Below are 13,593 nucleotides of genomic sequence, written 5' to 3' on the forward strand. Positions count from 1 at the left end.
TGGGAGGAAGGGTTGGTGTGGCCCTAGACCCCAACCCCTGACTCACTGTGGAGTCAGTGTTTCCCCACCCTCTGTGAAAAACACCAAACGGTTTCTCCTAGAAATGGAAATTGCAGAAAAATCCTGGGTCCAGCCCACTGTGTTAGGAGTCTGACCTTGTGCTTGGTACCTGACCTTTGCCCTTTACAAGAGGCATCTCAGCCAGAGTCTCAGACTCAGCTTGGGGCAGTGCTGATGGCAGGCTAGCCTGGGTTAGACGCCAGTGGGTCACATCCTGTTTGCAACTGTGGCAGCTACTTGTGTGTATGCTGCTGATTGCCAAGCACACCAGGCACAGTGCAGGGCTGGCCCAGCACGTCTTCCCTCCCTCCACTGCAGAAGCGCCTAGCCTTGGGGGACGTGTGTGTGCTAGCAGTGCAAGAAAGCTACAAGGCCTGGCTTGCCAGATAATGTCACTTCCATGGTGTGGACCCAACAGGGCTGGGTTCTTGGGCTACATCCCCAGCTGCTGGCTTCTTGGTGGAAGGATGGAGGCAGAGGGCAGGTGCACAGATGTAGCCTAGAGGGGAAGGTGGTGTGGTGCAGAGAGGCACCAAGCACCTGGGCACAGGAATAGGGCAGACCTCTGAGCTCCTGGGGTGCCAGCACCACCTCCAGGTGGCAGAGATGATGGGGAATGCTGTCAGAGGGAGACGAGTGGAAGCCTACACTGGATGCATGGTCAGAAACAAGTTCCAGGCAGACGAATTCAGTCAGCTTTCAGCTGGGAATCCTGACAATTCATTTGGGAGCTCCTTATTTCCCCTTTGGCGGAGGGGAGGCCTCCAGGCCTGCCGGGCACTCCTCCTGACTGCAGCCTCACCGTCCAGCAGAGCTGTGGTCTTGGCCGTGGGTGTCCAAACATAAACACAGAAGGCAGGAAAACGCCAGGAAACATGGCCTTCTCAAGACTCTTCCTGCCTGCTGGTTCAACACTAATACATCAGGGCCCCTTACTCTACTTCTGGGGTGGCTGGGGGCGGCAGGTACCCCAAATGGGTAGCCTGGAACCCTGCCCATACCTTGGCACCTGCTCCTATGGGAATACTCCGCCTGGCTTCCTTGCTCTTTTGCGGGATGACAGGAGTAAGAATCTCAGAGTCACACAGGGACCCCCGTGAAGGGCAGTGGGATACAGAAATTCTCCCAGCCCTCCCCCACACATTCCCCACATGCTGTTGCTGTTAGAACCTCAATATTCAGCTGATGGCAAAACAATCATAGGATTCAACAGCACCGGGGAGTGGGGAGTGTTTAACTAAAACATCTTGAGGTTCATGTGAAAGTCATTCTCTTTGGCCTGCTGCCTACAGCATCCTCCCAGGTGAGCAGTAAGTAGCGAACAGGCTACAGGTAGGGGGCTGAGTGCTACTGTTCCTCCAACTTCTTCTGGTTTCTTGGTCTTATGGCTGCCCCCTCTGTGTCAGGGGAGTGGCTTGTAAATCACTTTTGATCTGAGGATGGTATCGAGTGCCTGTGTACCCCACCACCTGCCTGCTCTGGTAACGTGACTGCGGAGTGCTGGTGAGAGCTGAAGCCATCCCGAGGCGCTCTCATGAACTAAAGCCTGTGCTTGGCTTAGACGGTGCTGTTAACCTAATGTTCTAGAACTCTCATCCAGGACAATATATGCCATTGAAGGTGTTATTGTTGTTGTTGTTGTCTGGCCTGGTTTATTGAGTTGAAAAATGAATTTTTGAAGCTTTGCTTTAGGTTCATAGCAAAATTAAGCAGAAAATAGCCCTGCACCCTCTGCCTGCCCCAGCCTTCCCCAAGGGGACATGTCCTACATTCCGTTTTCACGTCCCTGTAGATTCTGCTTGGCTGTGATCATCACTCCTCAGGTTTCCCATATTTCCTGTGACCTTGATGGTTTTGACGAGTTCTCGGGGATTTTAGAGGCTGCCGGAATTACAGGTACGTGGCAGGAAGAATGGATAAGAGCCCATGCTGATGGCAGCATCTCAGGCCAAGGTAGTGGGCCTGACTGGCCACTGCTGGTGGTCACTGGGTTGCCCCATGAGGGCACTGCTTATCAGTTTCAGCACTGTAAAATCACACCCCTCTTAGAGGCAGTTCAGAGGCAGGCCCAGCTCCTCAATGGGCTGGGCTCAGCGCACAACACCAATATGAGGCCCGTTGTTGAATTGTGAAGCTTCCAAGGCTGATTGCAGAGTAATCAACAAACGCCGGGTCATCCCAGGCACAGGTGCAGCTCTGGGGAGCCAGCCCTGTTTGTAGGACTTTCGTTAGGACTGCTAAAGACCTATGGAAACAGGGAGAGGAAACCTTTGCTAGCCGCCATCAACCCCTGGATGCTTGGAGGAGGGCAGGGCTGAAGAGGGCCACCGGTACCCTGAGCTGTGGGAGTAACAGCGGTACACCGCACATCCTAGGTGTCTGCAGAAGCCCTGCTGGGACACGTGCCAGGCAACATGAAGAAATTGACCCAGGTTTCCTGCTAGGGTCAGGTGCATATGGGGAGGCAGCCGCAGCTACAACAGCAGCAACTCCATCGAGAAAAAAAAAAAAAAAAAAAGCTGCCTTTCTTCTGTTTTGAATTTTCTGCTTTTACCCAGTGCGTGGTGCACTGGAAAACCTGAAAATGTTTTGTTGGCAAAATGCAAAAGAAACTTGTTTGTTCTGGGCTTCCCAAGGAAGCGCATTGGAGGGGGCCACCTGGCTGTAGCCAACCCCCTCTTCTGCTGTGGCTCGCTCCCCTCCTGGTCTCAGGTGCATACCTGTGGAAGCCCAGGCCCCCTCGCAGCAGCGGCAAGGCTGCTCTCACACAGGGTACAGCTGCCAACCGCCTCTCCTTGCTGTTACTCACCCAGCTGTTGAGAGAAAGAGAGAAGATTTCTAATCAACCATATGGCGTGGAGTTTTATTTGCCATGCTAAGTTAAAATGCACATTACTGGTCAGCATCCTGCATGCAGATTCTGACATTGCATTCCAGGAGTCCCTGCAGCAGAGAGCGGCGGCAGGCTGGGCTGGCCTAATTACGCTGCCTGATAGGCTTGTAAGCACTGCCATCCCCTAACTACACCTGGTATCTCACCGCCACGGCTGCCCGGGGATATTGTTGCTGCGCGACTCTTGTAGCCAGGAGAAAGATTATGTAAACACGGTGTGTGATCTCGAAAGTGAGTAATGAAGTTGAGGTACTTGTTGCAGAAATTAATAAATGGCTGATGTGCACGTGGTGACGGAGGAGTCTCCCGCCTGAAAACTGAGTCACCCGGCGTGGTGGTGATGGATTGGTGAACCTCCTGGCACAGGTGACTCCAGCCAATCCATCCTGAGCCCTATCAGTGTGATCCGATGGATACTGCCAGTCCGTGCCCTTCGCTTTCTGCTTGACAGATATGAACTCATCGCAAATGCATCTTCCTCCTTCTCTTGGCCTGTCGGAGCCTTAACCTTTGCTTGGAAGGAGAATATTTTGGCTGTTTCAGGGAGTGTGGAGGGATGCATGCTTGGCAGTTTCTGAACTGTCCCCTGACGTTCCATGCTGTAGGCCAGCTCTTTGGGTGGTCCTGGACCAGCCCAATTCATGTTTTTGTGTGTAATATTGAAGAATTCATGTAGACTCTGTGGCAGCATCCTGAGATGGAGAAAGGTGCAGTGGAGAGAACATGAGGGGCTTTGCTCTAGTCCCCACCTAGACACAAGTGTCATCTGGCTCAATGTCATTTTGTCCCAACTCATGGCACGCTGCCTCCCAGGACCTGGCAACTGTGGCACACATCTGTAGCTAGACCACAAGTCGCTTTCCCATACCCTGGGGACAGTGTACCATGGAGCCCTGACTCTGTGCTTGCTCTGGCTCCCAGGACTAGGTAAGTGGGTCAAGCTGCCTGGCAGGTACCTCTGTGCCTTTGCGTATGCTGCTCATTCACATGTGTCAGTGGAGAGCCCAAAGTCATCCTCCTCCAGGGACATCAGCTTGGTGGTCTGGGTCAAGGGAGGGCTGCCTCCTTGGTGAGCCCCTCTGCTCCACCCCGGCATGGCAGCCCATTGCCCTCAAGGCTCAACTTGCAGTCCCTGGTACTGTTTGTGCCCTAGGGATGAGGCTGAGCCCTGGTGCATCCCCTGTGAAATGAAACTGGTGCATCCACTGTAAAACGGAACAGTGTTCACTGTCCTGTCTGTGGGGTCGCTGAGTGCGTGTCTGGTGTTTGTCAGAACCTTGATGGTGGACACAGGACTCCTGCAGTGTTGGCCAGCTGCTCCTCCTGGGAGGGAGAGAAAGGGGCAAGGGTGCCTGGGAAAGAAGGCTTGATGGGCACAAAGTCAAAGCACAACAAGGTGTGACCTGGGAACAGTGACTCTGATTAGGAAAGTGCTGAGGACCCAAAGCAGGTAGCTGTGGGAGAGAAGTCTTGGGCTAGAGTGTGGACAGCCTCAGGTGCTGGGCCATGGCTCATCCTGTGGGCCTGGGAGCCACTGGAGGGGTGTGTGTGTGTGTGTCTGTATGAATGCATGCGTAAGAGAGCAAGTTTGTGCATGTGTGAATGAATGTGTACCAGTGTTTGTGAGTGTATGTGTGTGTATGCAGGTACAAGTGTGTGAGCGTGCACGAGTGTGACTGTGAGTATATGAGGGTGCAAATGGGTATGTGGGCGTGTATGCGAGTATGTGGCTGCGACTGAGTGTATATGTGCGCCTGCGTGCGCCATCCTCAGGGAAGTTAGTGCAGGCCATGCTGTGGATGGTGTGCACGGCTCCGGGTTACTACATGTCTGGGTTTTTGTCCCGGCCTCTCGTCTGCCACCCCAGTAGCCGTTGCTAGAGCTCCTGGGTCCCAGGTATGGCAGGGCCCAGCCTCCTGGGACCCTGCCCCAACCCTTCCTCACATTCCAGCAGGGGGAAAAGTATCACCGTGTTCCCAGGGAAGATATTAGCTGGGGCCCTGAAGTGGCACATTAAAGCAGTTTGGGTTTTCTCTTACTGCTCACATTGATTACTATTAATTAAGGTTGATATTTACAATCAGAGGGAGTACAGGAGCAGATCATTTTTTATTAATCACTATTCTGGATTCCTCATCAGTCATCATTATCAAAATATTCAGACAGTGGACAGTGGCTGGGTTTGAAAATCAAGTGAATGATTAAATTAGACTACATTAGACAGTGTGTGCGTTCTCTGTGGCCCCTTTGCCTTGCTTTTCCCTGCTGTCCCCCAGGCTGGCCCCCTGCGTCCTGCTGCCATCACCCCTTCCCTCTGCCCCTTCACCCGTATCCTTCCCCCAGCTTCTCATCCTGGATGCTCCCTGTCTGTAATTCTGCAAGCTGCTTTTTTCTTCCGGGGATATGGCTCCAAGGTAGTCTTGTGTTTTGTCCCAGATCTACCTCACTCCTTTTCGTATCAGCATACTAAAGCAACACAGTGGCTGTGATAGACTTTGGCAGAGCTTACTTTTTCAAATTTATTTATTTGAAGATAGATATCAATCCTCCATCTGCTGGTTTACTCTCCAAATGCTTGTAACAACGCGACAGCCAGGGAAGGGCCAGCTTAAAGCCAGGAGCCAGGAACTCCGCCGAGATCTTGTGCGTGGTTAGCCGGAGTCCAAGGAGCTTGGTCCCTCATCTTTTTGTCTCGCAGACACGTTAGCAAGGAATTAGATCGGAAGTGGAGCTCCCCGATATACAATCGCCAATGTAAGATGCCAGTGTGACAGGAGGCAGCTTGGCTCACAGCACCACAATGCTGACCTGTGTGCTTTGATGTTTTGAGTACTTGTATGCTAGTCTCCATTTGGTAGGCATTTCAGTAATCTCTTTTTCTTTCTGTTGCACTGCTAGTCAGTGACCCATGCTGTAGGTGTCTCAGAGCATGTCTGAAGCAGCTTTCAGAATAGATGTTGAGGCTGGGCTGACAAGGCCCTGCCCACCAGGCTTCTTCTCCATGCTATTGGTGAATCCTCACCTCACCACACCCCCCATTGCAGCTCCCAGTTCTGTCATTCACACTCACACCCTGCCCTTGTCTAGGGGTGCAGAGGGGCCACCTACTTTCCCAGAGCCTCAAGGGGACATCCTCCTGCTTCTGAACCCATCCTGGGGACTTGTCACCTTACTGATGATTCTGCTTGGCCACGTTGCTCTGATGCTTGAGTCCCACAAAATGGGATAGCCTCATTCTCATTCCTCAGCGTGGATGTCCAGTACAACTTGACCTTGTAGGAAGCCTGTGGTGATCGGCCTCTCCACCCGTTGCATAACGGGCCAGCTTCTGCCATCCCACAACGGACTCATCCTCGTCGGGGGACAGAGCTGGGACTCTTCTTGCCTCCTCCCCTCTGAAGCCACTGGTCTCACTCTGCCTCTTGTTCTCCCCAGGTGCCCACATGTGTTCTCTGTGTGACCTGTGAAGCCATTGAATCTGGAACAAAGTTTGTGTTGTACACCTCGGCACTAGGAGTGAGAACATTAGAATCCAGGGAGTCCTGGTCCTCTATTTAGGAGTGTCTTTTTTTAAGTGAGTGAACAGTTGTAGGTGATTTAATTCATCTGTTAATGGGGCACATAGATTCATGGAGGGGGAAATGTGCCTAGGTTGTGAACACACACTGTATACCATTCACTGAGAGTTGACCTCTGAAGGGTAGCAATAAATGTCAAACTCTTCGACGTTGATTGTTCAGGAAGGACTACTGCTGAACAAAGAGTAAAATACCTTTCTGAGGTTATTCTGTTAGTCTGCCTCGAAATCTAAAAGGAAGTAAGAATGTAGATTCTCTTTCTCATTCCCTGCCCATCATGGTCAGAGGCAGGGGACGTGATAGGAATGGGGAATGACCCATTTGAGCCCCTATTTTCAGCTGAACTCCCTTTGCTGTCGCCATGCACCCCTAATGAGGAGAGAAGGCTGCATCAAAGACTAGTGGCTTGCCATGGCGCTGCCGGCCTCTCGCTGGCACTTGGCCTGGCCAGCCCCAAGGGTCCTCACGCCCAGTGGCCATCGGCAATTCTCCTTGTGCCTTCCAACACTCCAATACAGTCTTGCCCTAGGGTCATGGCATTTCCTACTCCACTGCACTGAATTCCACCCTGTTCCCCTCTCATCTCTCCCTCCCACCTGTGGTCAAAGGTCACCTCTACAGGGCTCCCCACTGCACGCATCCCTAAGCATCCTTGTCATTGTTTGCAGTGGTGCTGTCTGCCTCCCCAAGGTCCTGAGGGAAAGGAGAGTGACTCACTTGTCAATGTTGGGAGTCAGGTGCTTCAAGTTGGTTTGTGATGCCACAGTGGGTGGCGTCACCTGCTGGGAAGTAGAGTTCTGTGCTTTCTCAGGAGACATAGGCCCCTTGCCCAGTGAGATTGGCACCTCCCACTTGCCAGACAACACAACAGTTGGATGGAAGTGCCGGGTTAGCCCTCACTCTGGCTGTCCAGGGCGCTCTCTTCCAGAAACAGAGATCTTCTGCACTCTGTGCCCATACTTGGGTGGAGCTGAAGAATGAAGGACAGCAGCGGGCGGGAGACTCGTAGTGGCTGTCACCATGTCCAATGAAGACCAGAAACCGCTCCCCTGATTCTTTCCCTTTCGTCTCAGAGCTCACCTTGTTTTCAGGGCAGACCTAAGTCAGGCAACAGAGTTTTCTTATTTGACAGCAATGAATGTCTGTCAACTTTTCCTAGTGTTGAACGACAAACAGCCACTCTCTAGGCCAAGTGTAATCCGGGGGCACTTATTGTTATTTCCAGGAGGAAGTTTAATACTTGATCCTAAGTCAGACCTTAAGAAATCTCTGCTGTGACGCCATCTGGGCGATTTAATCTAAACTTCTTGTGAGCTCTGGGGCAAGGCGAAGATTTCTACTTAGGAGGGTCTTAGGTCTGCCCTATTTGGATATGAGGCAGTGACAGGGACCACCACCCCTTCCCCAGCTTCCACCTGCCATCTGTGGCAGAGAGGGCTGTCCTCTGTTGTATGGAGGGGCCCAGTGAGGCCTCTGGAGCTGGAGAGATCCTGAGGGGTGAAGGTCCCAGGGAAGCTCCTGGGCTATGGATTCCATCTGACGCAGGGCAGATTCCGACTCTACACGCATCACTGCAGGGCCTTGAGCTGAGTCACTTTCATCGTGTGGTCACGGGGGAATGACGTAAAGTGACCAGATGTGGCTATTGTGAGAACTAAATCATCATTATCTCGTTTGCACTAAGCGAGGTGCTCTGTACCCATCCTTGTTGCCTTTTCTTTTCTTTTTTTTTTTTATTTATTTTATTACAGCCAGATATACACAGAGGAGGAGAGAGAGAGAGAGGAAGATCTTCCGTCCGATGATTCACTCCCCAAGTGAGCCGCAACGGGCCGGTGCGCGCCAATCCGAAGCCGGGAACCTGGAACCCCCTCCGGGTCTCCCACGCGGGTGCAGTGTCCCAATGCATTGGGCATGCTGCTTTCCCAGGCCACAAGCAGGGAGCTGGATGGGAAGTGGAGCTGCCAGGATTAGAACCGGTGCCCATATGGGATCCCGGGGCTTTCAAGGCGAGGACTTTAGCCGCTAGGCCACACCGCCGGGCCTCTTGTTGCCTTTTCCTCAGGTTGCCGGGGAATGTGCTGGTTGTGATATAGCTGATGGCACTGCCCTGGGCCCCTGCAGGCAGATCCCAGACTCCCTCAAGTCAGTGAGCCCCTCTGCCCTCCTGGGGGTCTTTTAACTGCCCAGAGAGATGACCCGCTCCGTCTGCTCACTTCCTGACTCAGTGTCACTGACCAAGTGCAGTTTTCTTCAATCTGTGATTTGCTCTGAATTGGACTTTGTCACGGCCTTTTTTTTTTTTTTTTTTACATTCAAAGCTGTAGAGAAGCAGAGAAAGAGAGATCTTCCATCCGCTGGTTCACTCCCCAAGTGGCTGTAATGGCTAGCGCTGGACCAGCCTAAAGCTTCTTCCAGATCTCCCACGTGGTTGCCAGAGGTCCAAATACTCGGGTCACCCTCTGCTGCTTTCCAAGGAGCGTGAATAGAAAACTGGATCAGAAATGGAATGGTTGGGTGTTTAGCTGGTGTTCCTAAACGGACCGCCAGCATCACGAGTGATGGTTTAACCTGTTGTGGTACAATTCCTGCCTTTTTTGCTTTAACTAAACTCTGCATCAGTTAGAACTAGATCCATTGTTAAAATAAAAACTCCTGATTACACCAGGGGACTTAAAAAGTTTGTGGAAAAAAATAGAATTTCCAGCCGATTTTGCTGGAAATATTTTTGGAAATCGGTCCATGCATTTTCTCGTAGTGTGCATTTGCAAGAACTTTTTGAAAACTCCTTACGTCTATCTTCACAAAACTCTGCACCAGAATCATCTTATCTTTTGATTTCATTTTCCGTGAACTTATTGAAGTAACTGCATATTCTCTGCAGCCTAGAAAATGAAGTTATCCTTGAGAGGTCAAGGTCAAGGTCTTGTCTGCTGAATTGAAAGCAATCATCTATTTTCCTGGTAAGACCTGATGCTTTGCATTTCAGCTAGTGAAGATTCCAAGGCATGATCCCAAAGTGAAAGCTCCCAGCAGTCTCTCTTCCAGCTTCCTGACTGCTTGATTTGAAAGTTTTGTGTTTGGGACAAACTCTTCTTTCCCCGTCCAGTTGGGAGACTCCCATCCCCACCCCATCCTCACCTGTTCCAACAGCTCTGTGCTTTGGGGTGGAGGAGACCTGGCCAGTGGCAGCTCACCTGGCCACTGGGAGCCCACCATCTGCCTTCCACTCTCCAGGTTTTGGCCCTTCGCTAACATGAGACTTCCCAAGTGTTGTGTGCTTTCCCACTATCCCTTTGGGCCATCTTGAGTGGTGCATCTTCAGGTCTCCCTGCCACACGCACACACGCCCTTCTCCGGGGCGGTTGCATCTGTTACACTCTGTGGTCACTGGAGACGAAGTCACCTAGCCCCCAGGAGAGTGTGAGCCTTAGTCCTCGGACCCTCAGCCTGGCTCCTTCACATATCCTGTGTCCCTCTGGCACCTCAAACCCAGCATGTCCCAAATACCTGCCTCTAAGTGGTGTCCTGACTTTGTAGAGAGCATCCTGACCTGATCATGTAAAAAATATATATATATATGAATTTGAAAGGGAGAGAGAAAGAGAAAGAGGAGTGAGAGAGACTGGTTCATTTCCCAAATGTCTGCAACAGCCTGGCCTGGGAGCCGGGAACTCGGCCTATGCTTACGTAGGTGGCAAGAATCTGTCTACTGCGGTCCGGCTGCTGCCTCCCTGGGTAAGCATTAACAGGAAGCTGGACTGGACAGCAAAGTCAGAACTCAAACCCAAATGCCTTGTTATGAGAGGCATGTGTGCCAAGCAGTGGTTGAATTAGGTGCCAAACACCTTCCCGGGGGCTTTTCTGTTTCTTGGATTTATGGGCCAGTGCTGTGGCACAGCTGTCCTCAGCATTGGCATCTCATAGGGGTGCCAGTTTGAGTCTCAGCTGCTCCACTTCTGCTGTAGCTCCCTGCTTGTGGCCTGAGAAAGCAGTAGAGAATGGTTCAGATCCTTAGGCCCCTGCACCCACATGGGAGACCTGGAAGAAGGTCCTGGCTCCTGACTTCAGACTAGCTCAGCTCTGGTCACTGCCTCAAGTTGGGGAGTGAACCAGCAAATAGAATATTCCTCTTTGTCTCCCCACTCCCACCTCAGTAGCTCTGTCTTTCGAAATAAAGAAACAAGTCTTTTTTTTTTTTTAAAGATTTATTCATTTTATTACAGCCAGATATACACAGAGGAGGAGAGACAGAGAGGAAGATCTTCCGTCCGATGATTCACTCCCCAAGTGAGCCGCAACGGGCCGGTGCGCGCCGATCCGAAGCCGGGAACCTGGAACCTCTTCCGGGTCTCCCACGCGGGTGCAGGGTCCCAATGCATTGGGCCGTCCTCAACTGCTTTCCCAGGCCACAAGCAGGGAGCTGGATGGGAAGTGGAGCTGCCAGGATTAGAACCGGTGCCCATATGGGATCCCGGGGCTTTCAAGGCGAGGACTTTAGCCGCTAGGCCACGCCGCCGGGCCCAAAACAAGTCTTTTTTTTTTAAGTTCTTGAAATTAGCCCATCATCTCCAATGCAAATGTGTTGTTTGCGATCAGCATGATTTTCCCTCTTAAACACAGCTTCTGTCTCTTCTTTTCTCCCTGTAGCTTGCTCTTTTGTCCAACCCCCTGGATAGATCTCCCTAGCAAGCAGGTCTGACAGTGCCACTTCCAAGTTTAGAGCAAGCCATCGTCTGTTGTCTGCAGCTGTTGTCCCACCTCACACTCTGGTTCTGGTTGAGTGGACCCTGTGACTGTCCCAGCGCCACTTTCCCTCATTCCCCAGGGTCTCCGGGTCCCCTCTCCCTTCCAGAGTGACTGACGTCTTCCTCTCTTTGACGATGCCCATGGATGCCATCTCCCTGACCCCAAACTTGAGTTGTCTCTGTGGTGCCAGAGAGCCACTATGCCAGAGCACAGGTGTTATGTCGCTCGCTCCTTTCCCACACCTGCCCACCTAGGAGACACCCTACACCCCATACACTGTGTAGGGTAAATGACATGCAAGATTCAGCAGCGTAGGGTATTTCCGCTTCCTCTGATTGTTCAGCATATCAGCTAACTGTTGTGCTCCATCCGTTTTGTTTTTCACAGTGGCTTCCTATTAAATCTCTTGCCCTATCTCTAGCTTGACTGAGCTATAATTCACACACTGGACAATTCCTCCATGCGAGAGTTCAGTCTTTTTTTTTTCCAACATATTCAAAGAGTTGTGCAATCATTGTCAAAATCCACTTTGAAATATTTTTGTCACACCAACAAGATGCCCTGTAGCCTTTAGCTGTCAATTCACAACCATGTTCCGCTCCCCTCCCCCTACCCCACACATCCCAGTCCACGGCAGCCACTAACTTCTGTGGTTTCTCTGGACTTGACGTGCTACAGCCATTCTCAGAGCTAAGCTCTGTGCACAGCCCATGGGCACCTTGTGTGATGACCTCGAGCAAGACTTCCGGTCACAAGTCTGTTAAGGCAAGATCACGGACTCCCGTGTGATGGTTCTCCCTTTTGCTGGGTCTTGGGAAGAAGGGACAGTGTCGCTGGTTGGTTATAAGGATTAATTACTTTGTCAAGTACGCTAAGGTGTGTAGAGTGGAACATCAAACAAACGCGGGATTTGCTTCCTTGGTCCAAATTCATGTCATGTTTTCGCATCTTTTTTCTGTCTTAATTGGCCTCGCCTCCTTAGCAAAAATACATAAATAACATTTCAGAGAAAGATGTTGTAAGTCTGCTTTCCTCATATTGTCAGCCTGTCCAAATCAAAGCCGGGGCAGATGGGCCCAGTGAGGGCAAGGCCATGGAGGTTGCTATGAGCACAGGACCCCTCTACAACAGCTGTTGTCACTGAGTCATCAGCCAATGGTAGAGGACCTCAGTCTGCATGGGTCCTGGGGGCCTTTGTTATCGCTCATCTGTGGTCCACATGGTCTTCCTACTCTACACGACACTTCCTTGGTTCAGGTACAGGGCGTATATGGATAATTTGCTTATGATAAGATGCAACTACCCAACAAGGAGAATATAGATCATTTGCAGTATTTAAAACTAAAAAATCTAAGAAGCGTGTGCCGCACATGGTTTATTGATTCAAACAGATACTACAAGTTAAAGCTCCCAGCTCCTGAGGAGACAGGGAAGCTGGCCTTCCCATCATGGTGGTGGCATTCTAAAGGGTTGAAATCCTCTGTGGAAGACAATTTATCAATACTCATCAGGAGTAATAACACGTTCAACTCATTGACCCGGGGAGTTCTACTTCTGAGTATCTATTTTAAGGAATTTATCCAAAGTATGAAAAAAAGCTGGATGCATGAAAATGTTCATTAGAGCATCATTGGAAATGTCAAGGTTTAAAATGGGAATCGAGCTCCATGTGAGGCATTGGGGCAGCCCAGGGAGCTGATCTACTTGATGGACATTTGTGGAGTCTGTTGAGAGGATGGCTTGCAGAATTTAGCACAAGAGCAAGAAAATGAAAAGCCCATGGATGTGGACCAGGAGCGTGGCCTTGACATGCACAGAAAAATGACTGGATGGAGAAATGTTAAGAGTCGGGGGGGTGGGGGGTTGGATGGCGTGAGGCGGTGTCTCCTCCTTTGTGTCCCTCCCTGATTGTCTCGTCCACTTGTTTCATGACATGTGATGTTATTTCCAGGACAAGACCAAAGGAGTCAGAAAACCGAGTCCCTTGGCTCACCCTCGGAAGGTCAATCTTCCTGTGGGGTTCTTTGAGGACCAAAGAGGCAGTGGTGAGAGAGAGAGCACCGTGAGTTCCAGGCAGTCGACAGAAAATGACAGTTCCTCCCTTGCCCCCATTCCCTGAAACAAATCTTGACTAACTTTGATAGTTCAGCAATTAGAACTTTGGCATACAGTCTTTCTTCTTCAACTCCTATAATTAGTGGTCTCCAATTATATGAATCAATTTCAATTTCTATAAATCAGATGATTTAGAGAGAAGGCTGTTCAATTTCCTCTTCAACTGTAAGGGTTCAGCAGCAATAAAACTCTCAGCTT

The 13,593-nt window shown here is 50.9% G+C and overlaps 1 protein-coding gene and 1 long non-coding RNA gene across 3 annotated transcripts in view; one reads left to right on the forward strand and one right to left on the reverse strand.

Moving 5' to 3' along the window:
- The window catches only part of ZNF536 (zinc finger protein 536), a 370,703-nt gene that overhangs the window by 158,841 nt on the left and 198,269 nt on the right, over nt 1-13,593 (forward strand). The gene's annotated exons all lie outside the window — the stretch shown is intronic.
- LOC131482243 (uncharacterized) lies at nt 1,712-7,173 on the reverse strand. The gene is made up of 3 exons (XR_009246832.1): nt 7,145-7,173; nt 2,781-2,873; nt 1,712-2,305 (listed from the first exon to the last, which is right to left on the reverse strand). It is a non-coding gene; the product is annotated as an uncharacterized LOC131482243 (long non-coding RNA).

This window comes from Ochotona princeps, chromosome 16 (genome assembly GCF_030435755.1).
Source record: "Ochotona princeps isolate mOchPri1 chromosome 16, mOchPri1.hap1, whole genome shotgun sequence".
NCBI classification, from domain to species: Eukaryota; Metazoa; Chordata; class Mammalia; order Lagomorpha; family Ochotonidae; genus Ochotona; species Ochotona princeps.